This window comes from Mesoplodon mirus (assembly GCF_964341445.2).
Source record: "Mesoplodon mirus genome assembly, contig: HAP1_SCAFFOLD_634, whole genome shotgun sequence".
Lineage (NCBI taxonomy): Eukaryota > Metazoa > Chordata > Mammalia > Artiodactyla > Ziphiidae > Mesoplodon > Mesoplodon mirus.
The window spans coordinates 148,251-168,869 of record NW_028295392.1 but is presented as its reverse complement, the minus strand read 5'-3'; the positions used below and the strand labels follow the sequence as shown (position 1 = coordinate 168,869).

Genomic DNA, 20,619 nt, shown 5'->3' with positions numbered 1-20,619 from the left:
CAGCAGAGCTTGGAGTGCTTCTTGTCTCTTCCTGTTCTACCTCATTTGTTTTATCCCTTCCAGGGAGAAGAAAGGACCCTCGGGAGAGTAGCAGACAGAATGCCGTGGTCTGAAGGAAGATGAAGAGACCGGCACTCAGTCTAACATCATATGACAATAGAAGCGTCCTATGCAATAAAGGGCATTTTCCAAACCTTTCCTGGAGCTTTTATTTAATGACATTTTTCTATCTATGCATCTATCTGTCATCTACATCTGTATCTTTCAAGGTTTGTGAACAAGCTTTCACATAAGCACTAGAGACGTCCGCCAGCATTTTCCAGAAGAGGCCTGCAAATTGCTGGGGACTCCTCACAAATAGGGAACGGCCACAACCCCTGCCACACAGACTATGCGCGTGGCCCTCCTGACGTACTCCCACTCTCTCTCTGAATTTCCCAACGTCTGAGATGAGGGTGCTGGCTGGAGGCAATGATCACGTGCAGGCTGAATCTTCTCCAGATTCTGATTCTCTTCCTGGGCATATCGTCCTCAAGCACAGTCTCCATGTCCCTGGCCACACTGATCTCTCTCCTTCAGTCCTTCCCTCCCTCCCTCTCCTGCCTCCCAGTGCAGAGAATACTTTTTTGCATTTGAGACGACATTTATTTTTGGTTCACAGAATTCTCACCTGTTCTACTGTGGCCTCCGTTGTGAACATTCCAAAGCTGAGACTTTTCTGTTTTTCTCCCTCATTTCTGCTGAGTCTTTACCTTCCTAATGCAGTGAACTCACAGTGCCTAGCTGACTGGATGGGGAAAAAAATCCAGGGAGCAAAGAGAAATAATAAAAGAATATATCAGTTAATTTTTCATAGTGTTATCCAACTACATATTTTTAAAATTTTGGAATAATATTAGGAATCTTCTCTTTATAAAAAACTGAATTATCGGGCTTCCCTGGTGGAGCAGTGGTTAAGAATATGCCTGCGAATGCAGGGGTCATGGGTTCGAGCCCTGTTCTGGGAACATCCCACGTGCTACGGAGTAACTAAGCCCGCGCGCCACAACTACTGAGCCCGCACTCTAGAGCCCGTGTGCCACATCAACCGAGCCCACGTGCCACAACTACGGAAGCCTGCGTGCCTAGAGCCCATGCTCCGCAACAAGAGAAGCCACTGCAATGAGAAGCCCGTGCACCACAGCCAAGAGGAGCCCCCGCTCACTGCAACTAGGGAACGCCCGCTAGGAGCAACAAAGACCCAAAGCAGCCCCAAATAAATTAATTAATCTTAAAAAATTGAATTAGTTTCAAGGGTACAATGTATAAAAGTACAATAAAAGCCCCCCTTCATAACCCCCCAACCCCACTCTCAAGATGGAATAGATATGCTGTGATACAATTTATAGTCGTAGTACTACTCCTCCTCCCACCACATCCGAAATCCTCTGAGCCAGGTGCAGCAGCTTCCTTTCACAATGCTAGGACCTGCCACAAGACACATGATAATCCCTGTGGACATTTCAAGGAGCAGCACCAAGGGAACAGTACCGGGGAAATGCCACTGACAGCTCAGAATATCCATGGCATTTCTAGAGCCTCGGCACTGCTCTCGCTCTGGGAATGAAGGCCAAAAAAGCACGTCAGAGAATGTTCATACTTGTAAACAAGCTCCACCTTTGAAACACAATCTACATAGAACCACATATACAAGCCTGCACAATGGATGAAGCCAACGTCTCCTCCATGATTGACCTTCTGACCACCTTATTGTCTCCTCAACCATAAAAGGTCAACTTCAGACTCACGACCTTGCCTTGTCACCAGAAACCTCCAAGCTTGGAGCAGTCTTTGTAAGAGCAGATATTTGCTCTCTGAACTATTAGAGACTTGTCACATACACAGAAGTAAAACAGGATTGTTTCTATCTACCTGGGGACCTGGAGTCTTTCACATTGCTCCTATTAAAACTCTCAGAGCACCAAAACTTTACCTACAAAGGGTTCAAGCTATGACACTCCCAATTTTCACAAACCTCCTCATCTCTTGTGAGTCACCTGCAGCCAATTCCAGGAATTGGAAACATGGTTGTGAGGATGAAACTGACTTTGGGGCTCCCCTTGGATATGGTCTTCCAGACTTACCAAAAGGCCATTAAGAGGACGGTTTACCCCACCTCAGGGAAACCCGAGGCAGTACTTGCAGTCAAGGGCTGGCCATGGCTTCTGAGCTACATCCAAAAAGAATTTCATACTGTACCTGGATCTGCTGATGCCATTTCTGACTGTCCGAGAGCCAGCATGTACCGTTCCTGAACTGCCTTCATTGTGGATCATCAGTAAGGCTGTCACCTTTACTAAATAAAAATACAGGATACCCAGTTAAACTTGAATTTCCCATGAATAATAAGTCATCACTTTTAGTATAAGTAGATCCTATGTACTATTTGGGGCATACTTACCTTAAAAATGTACTCGTTGTTTTTCTGACATTCATATTTAACTGAAGAGCCTATATTTTATCTGTCAACCCTACTCAGCAGAAATGATGGAGGCTTATAGAGATCCAAGAGATGCCTCAGAGCATCCTCAGCTTTTATTTCTATGTCCTGGACAGTGAGCCCGAGCTTCCCACTCCCATTAATTGGCTATAATGGAGTATAGTCTCCATTTTAGAGGGTTTGCTACTTGTCATTGTTATTATCTTCCTCTCACAGCAGTGAGAGGCCCGCACATTGCAAAACAAACAAACAAACAAACAAACAAAAAGGAATAAGCTTGAATAATTCCTCCAAATCTCAGTGGTTTAAAACAACAAAGGTTCATTTCCCACTCGTTGTACATGCCCATCATGGGCTGCCTAGGAGTTCTGCTCTTCGTTTTCCTTATTCCTGCCCCCTGCTTGACAAAGCCACCTCTCTCAGTCATCTTTGTAGAGAGAAAGAATTCTGGAGCGTCACACTGGCAGTGTGAGTTCTCGCCCAAAAGTAACACACATCACTTCCACCCAAAATTGTTGACCACAATCTTATTTTTAGGGAAACCACTGCCCAAAACTGCCTGCCCTGACCAGGCCCGACAGTAACCACTTTCATGAGTTATCTTAAAACAGGAGGTCCTGGTAAGGAACGCGGAACTAACCAACTACCACCAACCGGAAGAATTAGGGAAAGGTCAAAAGGAGAGAGGAGACTCCTGTCCATATGTCCTACCAACCTCCCAGAATCCTTCTCTCTGGAACCTATCTTAGCTGAGCAATGTGTGCACCACCAGAAAGGATCCTGAGTCAGAATGACTGGCCGGAGACAACCCAGAAACTAACCCCATCACCATAAAACCTGAGACTGCGAGCCACATGGCAGAGCAGTTCTCCTGGGTTCCCTTCCCCTCCTGCTCTGCACCCGGACACCCCTTCCCAATAAAGTCTGTTGATTTGTCAGCACGTGTGTCTCCTCAGAAAATTCTTTTCTGAGTGGTAGGCAAGAGCCCACTCTTGGGCCCTGGAAGAGGTCCCTCTTCCTACAACATTATCATGTGTCTCTCCATTTTCTAAACTCCTTAGGCAAAAGTAATTGTGAACAATACTACTGAATAGTACAGAAACCATACAGAAAAATTCTAATCCCTCCCTGTTAAATAGGAGACTTGACAAAACCACCAAGCTATGCATTCACAAAACTGGGTCTAGAACTCACATCTCTTAGGTCATGATTCAGAACCTTTTCCCACTATGCTATATGTTAGGATTTTTACACCAAGACAATGTAGTTGGGTTAATAATGCCTTTCATTTTTTGTTTTTGTTTTTTTTTCATAAATGGATTCAGGAGGGAGGCTTTGGAAGCCCCTAAAACACTTGCCTGAAACTGAAAAGCAACTGGAAAATAATCCCACTGCCTTTTGAAATGTTTGACCTAGTAAAGATTAGATGTCTGCGAGGCTTTTATGTTCTGAATATAAGGAATAAAAAGGAAACAATCTTCCTAAGACTTTAGGAAACAGGCGGAAAAACTCTTGACTCCCACTTTGCTATTTTGATTAGCTCGTTGACACTTCAGTTCTTTGACTAATAGCAGTGGCAACAGCTGGAGTTTAGCCAAGATATAAGTATATATAATAGGGTGGCGGCCCCTGCAGAACCACATACCACTGTAAATGCTTTAGCTCAATCCTACTTGCTCATAGGTCTGTGCAAAGTAACAAATGGTTCTGAAACATTTATTCCAAATAGCTTTCTTATTATTACTTTAAAGATAACTTGGCTGCCAAATACTTGCTCCCTGGTGAAAAAGAATGCATATATGGGAGGAGGATTTATGTATCAAGATATGCTGCTTATTTCCCTCCTGCTGATACAATGCACATCTAATGAATTAGAGGTAATCTTCCTCTCTTCCCCAAATTGTAGATAAATGAGTATGTCGTTTCTCCCTCCCTTCAATTCATCCTGGTCATAGTTATTTTCTTTAAGAATATTATTCCCCTGCTTAAATCTTAAATGGCTTCCCAATGCGAGAAGAATAAAACCGAAAAGAGTCAACCGAACGTTCAAAGCCCCGTAGGGTTGAAGACGCTGCCGAGTTTTCCAGACTAAGCGTAACACTCACCTTCCCGCCTCCACTCAACTAGGCCAGACTTCCCTCCCTCCATCAAAGGACAGGCGCTTGCTCAACTCATTTCTTTCAAGAGTATAATTTTTCAAAGTACAAATTGTTTTTAAGTTCAATTAAAATCCCACTTTCTACAGGAAGCCCTTCCAGATATCCCAGTGAGAATGGACCACACATTTTCCCAGCATGTTAGTTGTACCTCTGTGATAACTCTTTTCACATCCTTCAATCGGGCAGACTCTTAATGAATGCGTCTGATTTCCCCCACAACATAGAGTAGGAGCCCTTGGCAAGTAAGAGGCCATGATTCCTTATCTCTGGATTTTCCACATCTCCTTGCACTGAGTATGATCCCTCGCAGGACCCTGTGGGCTCCTGGGCACAAAGCCTGTATCGGTGTCCCCCATTTCTTGATTACAGGAAATGGCTTCATTCAGCCTCCATGACCTTCCCTGAGTTCCAAGGAGCAGGTTCAAACAGTTGCTAATTAGAGAAGGGAGGGGATGCGAGGCAAGGGAGGAATAGTCAAAAGAAACACTAGTGCAGCCTTCGGGCAGGGTCTTGGTTCCCCCTTAAGGGATACACATAACAATATCTTTGAGCTGTTTTGCAGATACTGAAACCCCCACTAGGTGGGAGAAGTTAATGGTGTGCTACCCACAAACACGCAGACCCCAGAACCAGTTGGAACCGTAAGGTTGATGATGCTGACACCCACTTACCTCACCACCAACCAATCAGAGAAATGTCCATGAGCTGATCATGCTCTCCTCTTTGAACGATTACTATAAAACTCCTCACTACCCTCTCCAGGTCAGGGACACAGAGTTTTGAGGGCAATCGCCTGCTCTAGCCCCCTTTGCCTGGCAAAGCAATAAAGCTATTCTTTTCTACTTCACCCACAACTCTGTCTTGAGATTTAATTCAGTGTCAGGGTACGGAGGCCGGATTCGGCTTCAAGTATGAGCTCCCCTACTTGCTCCTCTATCCCGCAAAAAAAAAAAAACAAAAGCTTAAATAAATTACCAAAGTACTGGATCTTCTTCCTCCCTAGGCAAAACAATGTCCTGACCAGTGGCCTCTCTTCCTTTTCCCCATACCAGCACAGGAATGCCATCTCTGCATTTATGCTTGCCTGTCACCATGTTCATGTAACTGAACAGAAGTGACAGCTCTCGGGCTTCCCTGGTGGTGCAGTGGTTGGGAGTCCGCCTGCCAATGCAGGGGACACGGGTTCGTGCCCCGGTCCGGGAGCATCCCACATGCTGCGGAGCTGCTGGGCCCGTGAGCCATGGCCGCTGGGCCTGCACGTCCGGAGCCTGTGCTCCGCAACGGGAGAGGCCACAACAGTGAGAGGCCCACATACCGAAAAAAAAAAAAAAAATACTATACACCATGCCCAAATGAAATGCAGTGATGATGAAACATATGAAAATCAATCATTGTAATACAGCAAAATTAACAGAAGGAAAGACAAAACCACGTGATTATATCAACTGATGTAGAAAAAACATTTGACAAAAGTCTAATACCCATTCCTGATAAAAACACAGCGAACTATTAATAGAAGGAAAGTACTTCAACATAATAAAAGCCATATATGAAAAACCAACAGCTAACATCATACTCGGCAGTGAAAGACTTAAAGCTTTTCCTCTAAGACCAGGAAGACGGAAAAGATACCCACTCTCATCACTACTATTCAACATAGTACTAAATGTCCTAGCCAGAGAAATCAGACACACAAAAAAATAAAATAAAAGGCATCCAAATTTGAAAGGAAGAAGTAAAATGATCTCTGTTTACAGATGACATATTAGGCACAAAAATTCCTAAAGATTACACACACACACACACACACAAACAAACCTGCTGAACCCAAGAAATAATTTTAGCAAAGTTGCAGAATACAAAATTAACAAACACAATGCAGTTGCATTTTTATACATTAACAATGATCAATCTGAAAGAGAATTAAGAAAATAATCTCACAGCAGCATCAAGAAGGAGAAAATGCTTAGGTATAAAATTAGCCAAGAAGGTGAAGAACTTGTACATTGAAAACTACAACACACTGCTTAAAGATATCAAGGAAGATTGTATTTGTATATAAATGGAAAGACATCCCATGCTCAAGGATTGGAATATCGTTAAAATGGCCACGCTACCCAAAGAAATCTACAAATTGAATGCAATTCCGATCAAAATCCCAGTAGCAGAAAAATATCTTATGATTCTTATGAAGCCTCAAGTAGCCATAACAATCTTGTAAAAGAACAAAGTTAGAAGCCTCACACTTCCTGATTTCAAAACACAGTACAAAGCAACAGCAATCAAAGTGGTATGGTACTTGTAGAAAAACATTTAGACCAGTTTAACAGAGTAGAGAGCCTAGAAATTAACCCTTGCTTATATGGCCAAACGATATTTGACAAAGGTGCCAAAAATACACAATGGGGAAAACACAATCTCTTAAACAAATGATATTGGAAAACTGGATATCTACTTGCAAAAGAATAAATTAAAGAACGAAGTACAGGGGTTCCCTGTGGTGCAGTGGTTGAGAGTCCACCTGCCGATGCAGGGGACATGGGTTCATTCCCCTGGTCCGGGACGATCCCACATGCCACGGAGCGGCTAGGCCCGTGAGCCATGGCCGCTGAGCCTGCGCGTGCGGAGCCTGTGCTCCACAACAGGACAGGCCACAACAATGAGAGGCCTGCGTACTGCAAAAAAAAAAAAAAAAAAAAAAAGAAAGAAAGAAAGAAGTACAGGACCAAAACTATAAAACTCCTAGAAGCAAGCATAGGGTAAAAATTTTAGGACATTACATTTGGCAATAATTTCTGGGATACGATACTAAAAGCACATACAACAATGCAAAAGTAGACAAATAGGACTACATCAAATTTTAAAACTTCCATGCAGGTAAGGAAACAATCAACAGAATGACAAGGCAACCTATTGGAATGGGAAAAATATTTGAAAATCTTATGTCTAATGTGGGATTAATATCCAAAATATCTGAGGAACTTCCACAACTCAACAAAAAAACCCACAAATAACTGATTTTTTAAGTGCAAAGAACTTGAACAGACAAGTCTCCAGTGAAGATATACAAATGGCCAACAAGCACATGAAAAGATGCTCAACATCACTAAACTTAAGAGAAATGCAAATCAAGGCCACAATGAGACATTATCTCACACCCACTGGGATGGCCACTGTCAAAAGAACAGAAATAACAAGTGTTGGAGAGGACACGGAGAGGTAAGAACCCTGTGCCCTCTTGCTGGGAATGAGAAATGGTGCAGCCACTAGAGAAAATAGTACAGAAGTTCCTCAAAAAATTAAAAATAAAATTACCATATGATCCAGCAATCCCACTTCTGGGTTTATATGCAAAATAATTCAAAGCAGGATCTCAGAAATAAATCTGCACACTCTGCAACATTATTCACAATAGTCAGGAGGTGGAAGCAAACAAAATATTCCTTCACAGATGAATGGACATACAAACAATGAAATATTATACAGCCTTAAAAAAAAAGAAGGGAATCCTGTCAAATGCTACAACATGGATGAATCCTGAGGACATGATGCTAAGCAAAATAAGCCAGTCACAAAAGGACAAATACTGTATGATTCCTCTCATATGAAGTATGTAGAGTACTCAAAATCATAGAAACAGAAAGTAGAAAAGTGGTTGCCAAGGAAGGGCTGGAAGAAGGAGGGTGGGGGAATTAGTGTTTAATGGGTATCGAGTTTCAGTTCTGCAAGATGAAAAAGTTCTAGAAGTCTGTTGCACAACAATGTGAATACACTTAAAACACTAAACTGTATGCTTAAAATGACTTAGATGATAATCACTGTCATGTGTTTTTAGTACAATTTTTTAAATATATACTGACGTCTGAGTGCTAACCACAGAGAATATCATTTAATTTGTCTGGGATGCAGACTGGACACTGGGATTTTATTTTATTTTTTTAATTTTTTTTTTTTGCGGTACGCGGGCCTCTCGCTGTTGTGGCCTCTCCCGTTGCGGAGCACAGGCTCCAGAGGCGCAGGCTCAGCGGCCATGGCTCACGGGCCCAGCCGCTCCATGGCATGTGGGATCTTCCCGGACCAGGGCACGAACCCGTGTCCCTTGCATCGGCAGGCAGACTCTCAACCACTGCGCCACCAAGGAAGCCCGACACTGGGAGTTTTTAAAGGCCTCCTGTAATTCATCAGTGCCATACAGGACCATGGGCCTAGTGTCACATGTTATGATTTTTCCAAGACAGGCTAAAATCAAGATTTTTATCTTTATTTGTAATGTTTATATAAACACTGCTGTTTTTTTTTTAATGCTGGCAACTAATATTTTAAATTCTGTGCAAACCAAACACACCACTCTTGCTGCCTCTTGGGCTACCGATCTCCAAGTTCCTTTCTAGCTTACAATGTCTGTGGATCAAAATTAAGTTTCCTGTGTCTCAGTAGGTGGCCTCCTTACCAGGGGACTCTCCTCTGGCTTTTGAATCTTCCTATGTGAAATACTCATCAATAAAATGGGTCACTATGCACAGTGGGGTGTCCCAAGAAGTGTATCATGTATCATGGTTACAAGTCCTTGGCATGTGTGGGTTATCGTTTTGGTCAGTAAAGTCGATTGGAGGTTTCTGAACAACAATTTCAGGCAGAGAAACCTGGTTGTTTTGAGGGGGTGGGGGGATGTTTGTTTATTTGATTTCCAGTTTGAGAGAACCCTGTAGTTTAAGCTGAATAGTACATGGATTCCTAAATACACTTACCATACAAAAGTTGAATTGCTTTCATGTAAGTAGGACTGGAGAAGTGGGAAGTGAATGACTGTAATTCATCTCCTGCCTTATCAACAGGCTTTTCAGTCCTGAGCAAACTCGGCTCCACAGAGCCTCCATCCAGGTTCAAAGGGAAAGGTTCAAGGGCTGGAGGAGGGAAAGCAGTGAGCTGAACATCTTCATTCCCTGCTCCTGAGTAACCACTGCTCTTACCCACTGTACTGAGCTTCTACTTAAGCTTTTGTTAGAAAAGGGGTTCAAGTGCTTTAAAGAAAGAAGTTAAAAAAACCCTGACCTAGATGAGGCTATCTAGAATACTCATTAATTTTTCAGATAACACTAATAGAAAAGTAACTGCACAAATAGAAAATACAAGCACCAATGAACAGTGAATACATGGATGGAAAAGAAAGTGGAATTCTGAGGCTATCCAACAAACCAAATCATACGTTATTGTTTATAACACAACTTCAACCTAGAGAAAGCCTAAGTAAAAGCATGGGGATGTAAGGTCCCTTGCAGCCTGCCCACTCACCTTCCGCGTGGAGCAACACTCCAGGCTAGATTTTAGTGTCTGTGAGAGTGAAAAGCATGCTTAGCAGTGAGGTTAAGTAAAGGTCTATAACATGAATCTTGAGGAAAGAGTAAAATAACCAAGATTATTCTTTCAAGATAAAAACACTATAAAAGATTGAATCTAAAAAGACAAAGGCTGCAGAAGCAGCCAAAGAAAAAAATAGGTAAATTGGACTATATCAAAATTTAAAACTTTTATGCATCCAACTTTTGTACTATCAACAAAGTGAAAAGGCAGCTCTTGGAATGAAACAAAATATTTGCAAATTATATGTCTGACAAAGGGTTAATATCAAGAATATAAACAGAACTCCTACAACTCAACAACAAAACAAACAAACAACTCAATTTAAAAATGGGCAAAGGACTTGAATAGGAATTTCTTCAAAGAAAATATACAAATATCTAATAAGCGCATGAAGAGATGGCTTTACATCTCTAATATTAGGGAAATACAAATCAAAACCACAGTGAGACACCACTTCCCATTCGTCAGAATGGTTATTATCAAAAAAACAGAAAATAACTATTGGTGAAGATGCGGAGAAATCGGAACTCTTGTGCGCTGCTGGTGGGAATATAAAACAGTGCAACACTGTGGAAAGTAGTATGGCAGTTCCTCAAAAAATTAAAAATAGGATTACTATCTGATCCAACAATTCCACTTTTGGACATATACCCAAAAGAATTGAAAGCAAGGATGTGAAAAGATATTTGCCCACCCACATTCACAGCAGTAGTATTCACAATAGCCAAAAGGAGGAAACAACCCAATTGTGCATCAACGCACGCATGGATAAAGAAAATGTGGTGTACACCTAGCGTGAAGTATTATGCAACCTTACAAAGGAAAGAAATTCTGACACATGCTACAACGTGGATGAACCTTGAAGATAGTATGTGAAGTGAAATAAGCCAGTCACAAAAGGACAAATACTGTATATTACCTCACCTATATACGATACCTAGAATAGTCAAATTCATAGAGACAGAAAGTAGAATGATAGTTGCCAGGGGCTGGGGGAAGGGAGGAAAGAGGAGTTATTGTTTAATGAGTACCGGGTTCCCATCTTACGAGATGAAAAAAGTCCTCGAAGTGGACAGTAGTGATGGTTGCACAACAGTGTGAATGCCACTGAAGTGTATACCTTTTTATAAAATGGTTAAAATGGTAAATTACATGTTATGTATATTTTACCACAATGTTTTCAAACATTTTTTAAAAACAAAGACTATAAAATCATGAAAGCATGTTAGCCCACATGCCAAGTGAGTTTCATGAGATGCCAGCCACACGGACTTAACGTATTTCTTCTTTACAATATCATCCCACTTCATTTGATAGACATGAGAACCTGTGATCCACCAGGGTGAACTCTGAGTGCACCTGCAATGGCAGGACTGGTCATAGGGACTGTGACTTAGGAAGGAAATCAATGGAAACATTAAAGAAAGCTTAGAAGGGCTGGTTGAACACAATGAGGTGAGCAGGAATACTGAAAACATTTCAGCCCAAAGGGATTTTAGTGAACCTGATGATTCTCGAACATTACTGGCAAGGCTACTTATAACAGACATCAAACTACTTATTATAACAGGGGAGATAAAAGTCAACTGGTACAGTTTGTGAGAATGAAGTCTTTAGACTACTAACAGGACAAAAGTGTAGACAGTAGGGATTGTTTATCAGACACTAAATGTAATACAGAGAGAAACTAAAGGATCTCATTCCAAAAACACATAAACTTGCCTCATGGATGCTGAAACAATCTTGCGGTTGGAGACAGCAATGATTTCACACATTTTACAATATTAGAAGGTCTGGCCCCCCTTCCTCTGGAAAAGTGAAGATGCTGATTTTTTTTTTCATCCTCTCTGCTTCAGATGGATCTGAGAAACTCAGACGTGTTTGGCATGACGTGTACCACCATTAAATATGCTTCAAGGAGTTACAATATCAACGGATAATGAATAACGTAAAATTAACCATGAATAAAAGACAGACCAAATTTGATACTTCCACGAATTGAGAACTAAGAGCAAATTCACAGCAAGTAAGAGAAAACTCCAACAAAGGAACCTGGAAAAAGCTCCAAAAGATTGAGTTATAACGTAAAAAAGAATTTTCAAGAAAACGTGTCAATTAAGCTTTTGGCAAGATTTAAGAGCAGAGGCAAAGCTCTCAAGTTCATGGTGGTGTTAGAGGATCCAATCCCCCTGCTGTGCCTGAGGTAGGCAGTGAAGGAAGAAGATAAAGACATGATGCTTCGTGGGAGCAGGAAGATACACAAAGAGCTGCCAATGAGCTCCATCAGCAAGTGGCCCCCCAGCCCACTGGCAGCACAATGGGAACCAGACACCTGTGCACAATGCCTGAAGCACACACCAGAAGGATGCTCTGCGTCCAGAGACATGCCAAGCTTCAGCGGCAAAGACCTCTCCAGGTGGGAAAAATGTAATTGACCTATGTGCTTTTCTTCTTTTTATTCCTCTTTTTATTGATGTCAGGTCACTGAATATTCATATCATAAAAGCTATGTTCCATTTCATAGAGATAGCCATTTCAGGGTTTGGGATTTAGACAAATGATCTACTTCACAACAACCATCCATAAGACCCACATCACTTTACTTCTCAGTATTCAACCTTCCTAAATCCTCCCAGATGGCTACATTTTACCAAAAGACGTCTCTCCATTCACAGGAGCAGGGCTTCATGGGGGAGCAATTGCTCACACTTTCTGTGACTCGCCAACCACGTTTCTTGTGAGTAAAGGTCACCACGGCTTAATAACACTTTCTGTGTAGAATACGGAGAGGAACACAATTGCATTTTATAATCAGATCTACGTTTGTCCTTGTGACATAGCAACAGAGGAGAATAAAACATTCACTGACTGTCAAGCCTCGAAAGATGACTTTAAATCACCCAGCTTTATGTTTCAGTGGCCTTTTTTATTGAAACATAATCAACTCATATTTGATGAAACAGACACAAGACTATGGGAAGAACAACGATTCCAAATGTGGAGAAGGTCTGGACTTCTTACTGTTTGTTATTTCAGTAATTTAAGCATTTTGGGATTCAGGTCTATGAAACTCCTTTCTAACCCAAGTCAAGGACTTGGTCTCTCTCCAAAGTTTTTTAAAGAAAACACGGATTGAAAGTCAATGCACATCAGTCATGTGGGGGAAAGGCGGCTTTTGTAGTGAGATATGGATCTGAATCTCAGCCTTATCACTTATTAGTTACATGACCTGACATTCGTGTCGTTACCTCTCTGAGCCTCAATTTTCTGTCTGTAACATGGTGCTGATAATGCTTACTTCTGCTGCTTGCTGAGGATATTAAATGGGGTAATGAATCAACATTACCTGGCACAGAGCCAGGGGCATGGTCAATGTTTTAAAAATTGAAGGTAAAAAGAGGTTAGGACATTTCTGGCTTCTATATGTGCTGAGGAGAAGGAAGAAGGTGGGGAGAGAAGGAAAGAAAAGAAGGAGTATCACAGCACAATGCACTGATACCCCTAAGATACGTCACTATCCTAACATCCTTTCTAACAGAAACACAGAATAGAATCGAAGACCCATCTTATGCAGCCAACTCATAAAGCAGGTATAGGACTCCCACCATAACATCAGGAGTCCAACGGGTTCCACTGTAATTAACTTGGATTTGTACTCAGACCATTCAGATGTGAGGATAAAATCATTTCTTAAATAAACTAAAGGGAACTTAAAGCTATCCCTCTACCCCCAGTCTCTACTGCAAGGGCTAAAGAATTTCCATATTCGTCTCCCTTTCCCACTCACTTCAGACATGCCATGTCCCACCAAGATGCAGTTATCCTACTTCCCTCTCTTCCGTCTCTGTTTGGGTGAAAAAAATCATCCATTCCTGTATTGGTTCAGTCTTTTGGACCATTTCTAACCGATTTTCTTCATATCTCATCACAGAATGATAACTTTAGGCAAGGCTTGAAGAGTAAACTGCAGCCAGCTAGCAAATTCAAAACAAGCCCAAGGTCAGCAGCACACCAGTGAGACCAGGGTTCATTACTTAAACGTTAGAATCATTTCACATGAAAATGAAAAGGGGGGTTAATCAGTTAATGAATCTGGCACGGCAGCATCCAGAGCGGCAGGGGAGGACAAAACACTGAATGAGTTCAGAAACCAAGGAGACATTATAAACAAAGAGGGCCATTGCCTACATGTCCCTGCTTCTCTCCTTAAGATCTGAATGTCCTTTGAATCCTAACATTTAAGAGTGCAACCCTTTCCAGCTCTGGGAGGCTTGAATGCCTCTAGTGAAATGCCAGCGTTAATGAGAGTCTAATATACCTTTCCACCTGCAGCACCTGTGCAGACAAATTGTACCAGGCTTCAGACAAGCTGAAAAGCCTCCGTGTGCTGTAGATGGAACAGCTGGTAGAGTCAGTGTTCATTTGCTGAATGGTTCCTCTAGTCCCAGCTTGAGCTGGATAGGAAACTCTACAAAGGTAGCTAACTCGGAGCTTCCACGCAAGAAACATCTGTCAACTCAACAACTTTGTGTGAGACGCCTGCCTTCTCGGCTGTGGCGAATGACGACAAAGACTGCCACCAGATAGACTGACAATGGTAGTCAACACGTCCTTTCTGAAGTGACACAGCAAGACTCCATCGACACTAGCTCCAGTTTTGAAACAACATCTGGCACAGAACCAGGGTCATTTACCCACCCCCCTCCTTGGAATAAAATGAACACTTGGTTATTCACAATGCATTTGGTCCCCTTCCATTGAGAGGTATTTTAGCTACCTATTTGTTCTATCTATTGAGTTTATTCTGCATCATTGTATCTACTCTACAAAGCCTGTAAGCATTATTATCAAAAAGAAAGATGAAAAACACCTTTTCAGGAACAGAGTGGTAGAAACCTTCAAACCACCCAACTAACTTCAAAGCATTATCTAACTCCCAGAATTACCCCAGTGGGTACAAGCACATACTATGGAGAGAGTGTATTTTTCAATAAAATATTCCCTTTGTGGGCTGAAACATGCCCTATCTTCTTATGAAATTATTAGTTCGTTATTAAAATTCTTCAATTGAACTATTTCTTGAGATCTGTTCCTCTGCTGACTCATACCCGCTATCACTGATCCTAATCCCACCCTGTACCAGAGATTCTCAGTAAAAGGAAACGAGAAGATTGTACATACACAAAGCCTACGTTCACACCTTCTCTCCAAAACTAATACACCAATAAAGCCAATAAACCAGTTGAAAATCAACAAAGAGAAAAAGAGATCCTTCCATGCTCCATGCCCACCTGATCTCACATTGTCCTACTTCTACTCTCAGCTTTGTCTTCCATTTCTAGATCTTTTCCTACCTTTTGGGAAAATCTGAACTTATCTTCTGAATGAGAAAACTAAATGCCTTTAGTGAATACTCACCCCTACATCTTCCTTCACTACACAAACTTCATCATGCATTTTCAAGGCAAGCACCTTATCTGAGCTCCCCCTGACTCTCCACAATGAGGGAAGGGGACTGTCCAAAATTTCCCATCAGAATGAAGTTGGATGCAAACAAAGAGCCATCCGAACAATAGGTTGTTCTGAATTTCACTCTTTGAGGAAAAGCATTTCTTTAAATGATGGTCCTTTAAAATGTTAATCTATTGCCAATGTGCTTCAGCATCACTTTAGGGAAAATCAAATGACACTCTGTTTCCTATAGACACTTTACAGTCTACAAGCTGAGGTGATTAACGCTTGATATTCAGTACAACATGGTGGCCCAAAAGCTAATAAGAAGCTTATTATGAATGACTTCACAGCCTAAGACAGTAGCCTACAATTCCTTCCCATTACTGGTTCTGTCCTCCAAGTCTAATGAGTATTCCTGCACATAACTTTACACTTTGATTTTTTATCATTACCAAGCCATCAGACATGGATTAGGAGCAAAGTCAAAGTAATAGGAAGTTATATCCCAATATTATTTTTGAGCAACTAACAGTTCTCACTTGAATGAAATGAATTTTATTTTACACCAAACTCAATGATATAGCTGTCGTCTGGAACTTCAGTGCTATACTCTACTTCCTGGAAGTTTAGCTCATTGGATTCCTGGATTTCAGCACAGAAACCCTGAGTTCCACTCTTCAGGCCTGCCATTGAGTTACTATGTAATCATGCCTAAGTCATTTTTTGATTTGTTTGCTTTTTCTCCATTGGTAAAATGGCAATAATCCAAATTCTCCAAGCCAGGGACCTCATTTTAGGATTTATTTTTAAGCTATGTTTCTAGAAGCCCTAAAATTCTGCATAGTTGTTTCAGGTGTTACATACAAATAATTTAGTCCAAATTTTTTATTTTTAATGTATATTTTAACACTGTGGGAATATTCTAGGAGTCACTGACTCACTAGTGATATATATTAGGTTTTAACACATTTTGGTGAACCCCCTTGCAAGGCATGTCTGGTTAACTCATTCTTGTCTGCAAATCTCAGTGTAAGACTCCTACCAAATTTGTGTATATAAATGACCTTACTTTAAATATGTTATTTATTAGTAAGTGTGTAGATTGGCCCTGGTCATTTTTTTAAAACAGCAGTACCTGCTTTGCTCTCATTTCTAAACATGTGTAATCAAGTCCTCATGTCTGTGAAAGCCTTTGTCAAAGCCTACATGCTAAACCAGTCCATATTGGGCATGTGCAGTACCTAGTCTTAGCATGCAACCTTTGGGCAATGAGGCAAGATGGTGCTAGTGGTATAGTGAGAAACTGCTAGAGCCAGGTTACAAGGGCTGCTTGATTAATGGCAGATTTTGCAATCATGTTGGGGAATCATGCTGGATTTTCAGGGTGACAAACAGTTTTCAGGATCCCAAAGGGTTAGATGAGACACCATTCTGGGTTTCATGCAACTGGATAGGACCTCAGAGAATGGAAAATCCATGTTCCTTGAACATCGCACAGACTGGCCTATTGGTACAATTGGCTAAGTACATATCATCTAAGTTTATCACGGTAAACTGTCCCTTCTCTAAGATTTATATAATAAGAGAATTCCGTTTTCCCCTATCAGTAACCCACTTCTACAATAACATGCCCCTCCAATTTCTATACCATGTAAAATTCAGACTCATCTACCTGGAACCCAGTCTTATCACATAATAGTCAATTACTCAATAACTAATTTCTAACAGATAATGTTTTAATATTACTTAGTTATAAATCTTTTAGTACTTATTAGAAGTTTTGTGTGCTTCTTCCCTGACTTTGATGCTTATGATAAGAAATACAAGGGCTTCCCTGGTGGCGCAGTGGTTGAGAGTCCACCTGCCGATGCAGGGGATGCGCATTTGTGCCCCGGTCTGGGAAGATCCCACATGCCGCAGAGCGGCTAGGCCCGTGAGCCATGGCCGCTGAGCCTGCGCGTCCAGAGCCTGTGCTCCGCAAAGGGAGAGGCCACAGCAGTGAGAGGCCCGTGTACCGCAAAATATAAAAATTAAAAAAAAAAATACAAGCAGTAGTTAGGCATTGTTGGTGATGCAATTTTGAAATGGGATTTCTTACTATACCTCCCATGGGTTTCTGGGTAAATAATAACTGCAGAGTGTCCTGAGAGCACACAGCAGTCCATTACCATTTTCAGCTACCTGCCTGTCAAATCAGTATTTTCATAATATAGTTTATACTTTGGAGTTCTAGAGAAAATTATATTTGTAAAAGGAATCAATCACTGGGGGAAAAAAAGTTTGAAAGCTGATATTTTGACGACACAACCGCTGGCATCATTTGTAAATCAACCTGATAGATAAAACCAAAACATCCAACGTGTATTCCATGCTGTATTTTGTCTGAGTTATGAGTAGGCATACCCCCTGAGAGGGAGACTGCTTACTTCAGCCCAACTCAAAACACAGATGGAACAGCTCTCCAAAATCAATTATGCAGTCAATGCATGAAAATAGAAAAGTAAGTTTTGTGGGGAGACAGAAAATTTGGGTTTCATCTGAATCAGAAAGAATACACAGAGGTCTCATGATGATACTATCATGTCACTGATATTTATTATAAATATTGGATGCCTCTGGCCTGGTTGTATATTTATGATAAGGAATTAAACCAGTTGTTAAATGCCGAGCTGTGATTACACATGGGTTCTGGTCCGATTCAATCTTTTCTTTTCTTTTCTTTTTTAACATCTTTATTGGGTTATACTTACTTTAAAATGGTGTGTTAGTTCATGCTTTATTAAAAAGTGAATCAGCTATATATATATACATATATCACCATATCTCCTCCCTCTTGTGTCTCCCTCCCACTCTCCCTATCCCACCCCTCTAGGTGGTAACAAAGCACCGAGCTGATCTCCCTGTGCTATGCGGCCGCTTCCCACTAGCTATCTATTTCACATTTGGTAGTGTATATATGTCCATGCCACTCTCTCACTTCATCCCAGCTTACCCTTCCCACTCCCCGTGTCCTCAAGTCCATTCTCTACATCTGTGTCTTTATTCCTATCCTGCCCCTAGGTTCTTCAGAACCTTTTTTTTTTTTAGATACCATATATACGTGTTAGCATAGGGTATTTATTTTTCTCTTTCAGACTTACTTCACTCTGTATAGCAGTCTCTAGCTCCATTCACCTCACTACAAATAACTCAATTTTGTTTCTTTTTATGGCTGAGTAGTATTCCATTGTATATATGTGCCACATCTTCTTTATCCATTCATCTATCGATGGACACATAGGTTGCTTCCATACCCTGGCTGTTGTAAATAGAGCTGCAATGAACATTGTGGCACATGACTCTTTTTGAATTATGGTTTTCTCAGGGTATATGCCCAGTAGTGGGATTGCTGAGTCGTATGGTAGCTCTATTTTTAGTTTTTTAAGGAACCTCCATACTGACCTCCATAGTGGCTGTATCAAGTTACATTCCCAACAACAGTGCAAGAGGCTTCCCTTTTCTCCACAGCCTCTGCAGCATTTACGGTTTGTAGATTTTTTGATGATGGCCATTCTGACTGGTGTGAGGTGATACCTCATTGTAGCTTTGATTTGCATTTCTCTAATGATTAGTGATGTTGAGCATTCTTTCATGTGTTTGTGGGCAATCTCTATATCTTCTTTGGAGAAATGTCTATTTAGGCCTTCTGCCCATTTTTGGATTGGGTTCTTTGTTTTTTTGATATTGAGTTGCATGAGATGTTTGTGAATTTTGGAGATTGATCCTTTGTCAGTTGCTTCGTTTGCAAATATTTCCTCCCATTCTGAGGGTGGTCTTTTCATCTTGTTTAGGGTTTCTTTTGATGTCCAAAAGCTTTTACGTTTCATTAGGTCCCATTTGTTTATTTTTATTTCCATTTCTCTAGGAGGTGGGTCAAAAAGGATCTTGCTGTGATTTATGTCATAGACTGTTCTGCCTATGTTTTCCTTGAAGAGTTTAGTGTCTGGCTGTATATTTAGGTCATTAATCCATTTTGACTTTCTTTTTCGTATGGTGTTAGGGAGTGTTCTAATTTCATTCTTTAACATGTAGCTGTCCAGTTTTCTCAGCACCACTTATAGAAGAGGCTCTCTTCTTTCCATTGTGTATTCTTGCCTCTTTTCTCAAAAATAAGGTGACCAAATGTGCGTGGCTTTATCTCCGGGCTTTCTGTCCTGTTCCACTGATCTATATTTCTGTTTTTGTGCCAGTACCATACTGTCTTGATTACTGTAGCTTTGTAGTATAGTATGAAGTCTGGGAGCCTGATTCCTCCAGCTCGTTTTTCTTTCTCAACATTGCTTTGGCTATTCAGGGTCTTTTGTGTTTCCATACAAATTGTGAAAATTTTTGTTCTAGTTCTGTGAAAAATGCCATTGCTAGTTTGATGGGAATTGCACTGAATCTGTAGATTGCTTTGGGTTGTATAGTCATTTTCACAATGTTGATTCTTCCAATCCAAGAACATGGTATTCCTCTCCATCTATTTGAATCATCTTTCATTTCTTTCATCAGTGTCTTACACTTTTCTGCATACAGGTCTTTTGTCTCCTTAGGTAGGTTTATTCCTAGGTATTTTATTCTTTTTGTTGCCATGGTAAATGGGAGTGTTTCCTTCATTTCTCTTTCAGATTTTTCATCATTAGTGTACAGGAATGCAAGAGGTTTCTGCCCATTTTGTATCCTGCTACTTTACCAAATTCATTGATTAGCTCTAGTAGTTTTCTGGTAGCATCTTTAGGATTCTCTATGTAAAGTAGCATGTCATCTGCAAACAGTGACAGCTTTACTTCTTTTCCAATTTGGATTCCTTTTATTTCTTTTTCTCCTCTGATTGCTGTGGCTAAAACTTCCAAAACTATGTTGAATAATAGTGGTGAGAGTGGACAACCTTGTCTTGTTCCTGATCTTAGAGGAAAGGGTTTCAGTTTCTCACCATTGAGAACGATGTTAGCTATGGGTTTGTCATACATGGCCTTTATTATACTGAGGTAAGTTCCCTCTATGCCTAGTTTCTGGATGCTTTTTATCATAAATGGGTGTTGAATTTTGTCAAAAGCTTTTTCTGCATCTCTTGAGATGATCATATTGTTTTACTCCTTCAATTTGTTAATATGGTTTATCACAATGATTGATTTGCGTATATTA

General features: G+C 40.9%; 1 long non-coding RNA gene across 1 annotated transcript in view; it reads right to left on the bottom strand.

The window, feature by feature from the left end:
- Positions 1-730: 730 nt before the first annotated feature.
- Positions 731-20,619, bottom strand: part of LOC309797494 — a 28,395-nt gene continuing 8,506 nt past the window's right edge. Inside the window, exon 3 of the long non-coding RNA XR_014292665.1 lies at positions 731-787. This is a non-coding gene — a long non-coding RNA (uncharacterized lncRNA). The remainder of the gene's footprint in view (positions 788-20,619) is intronic.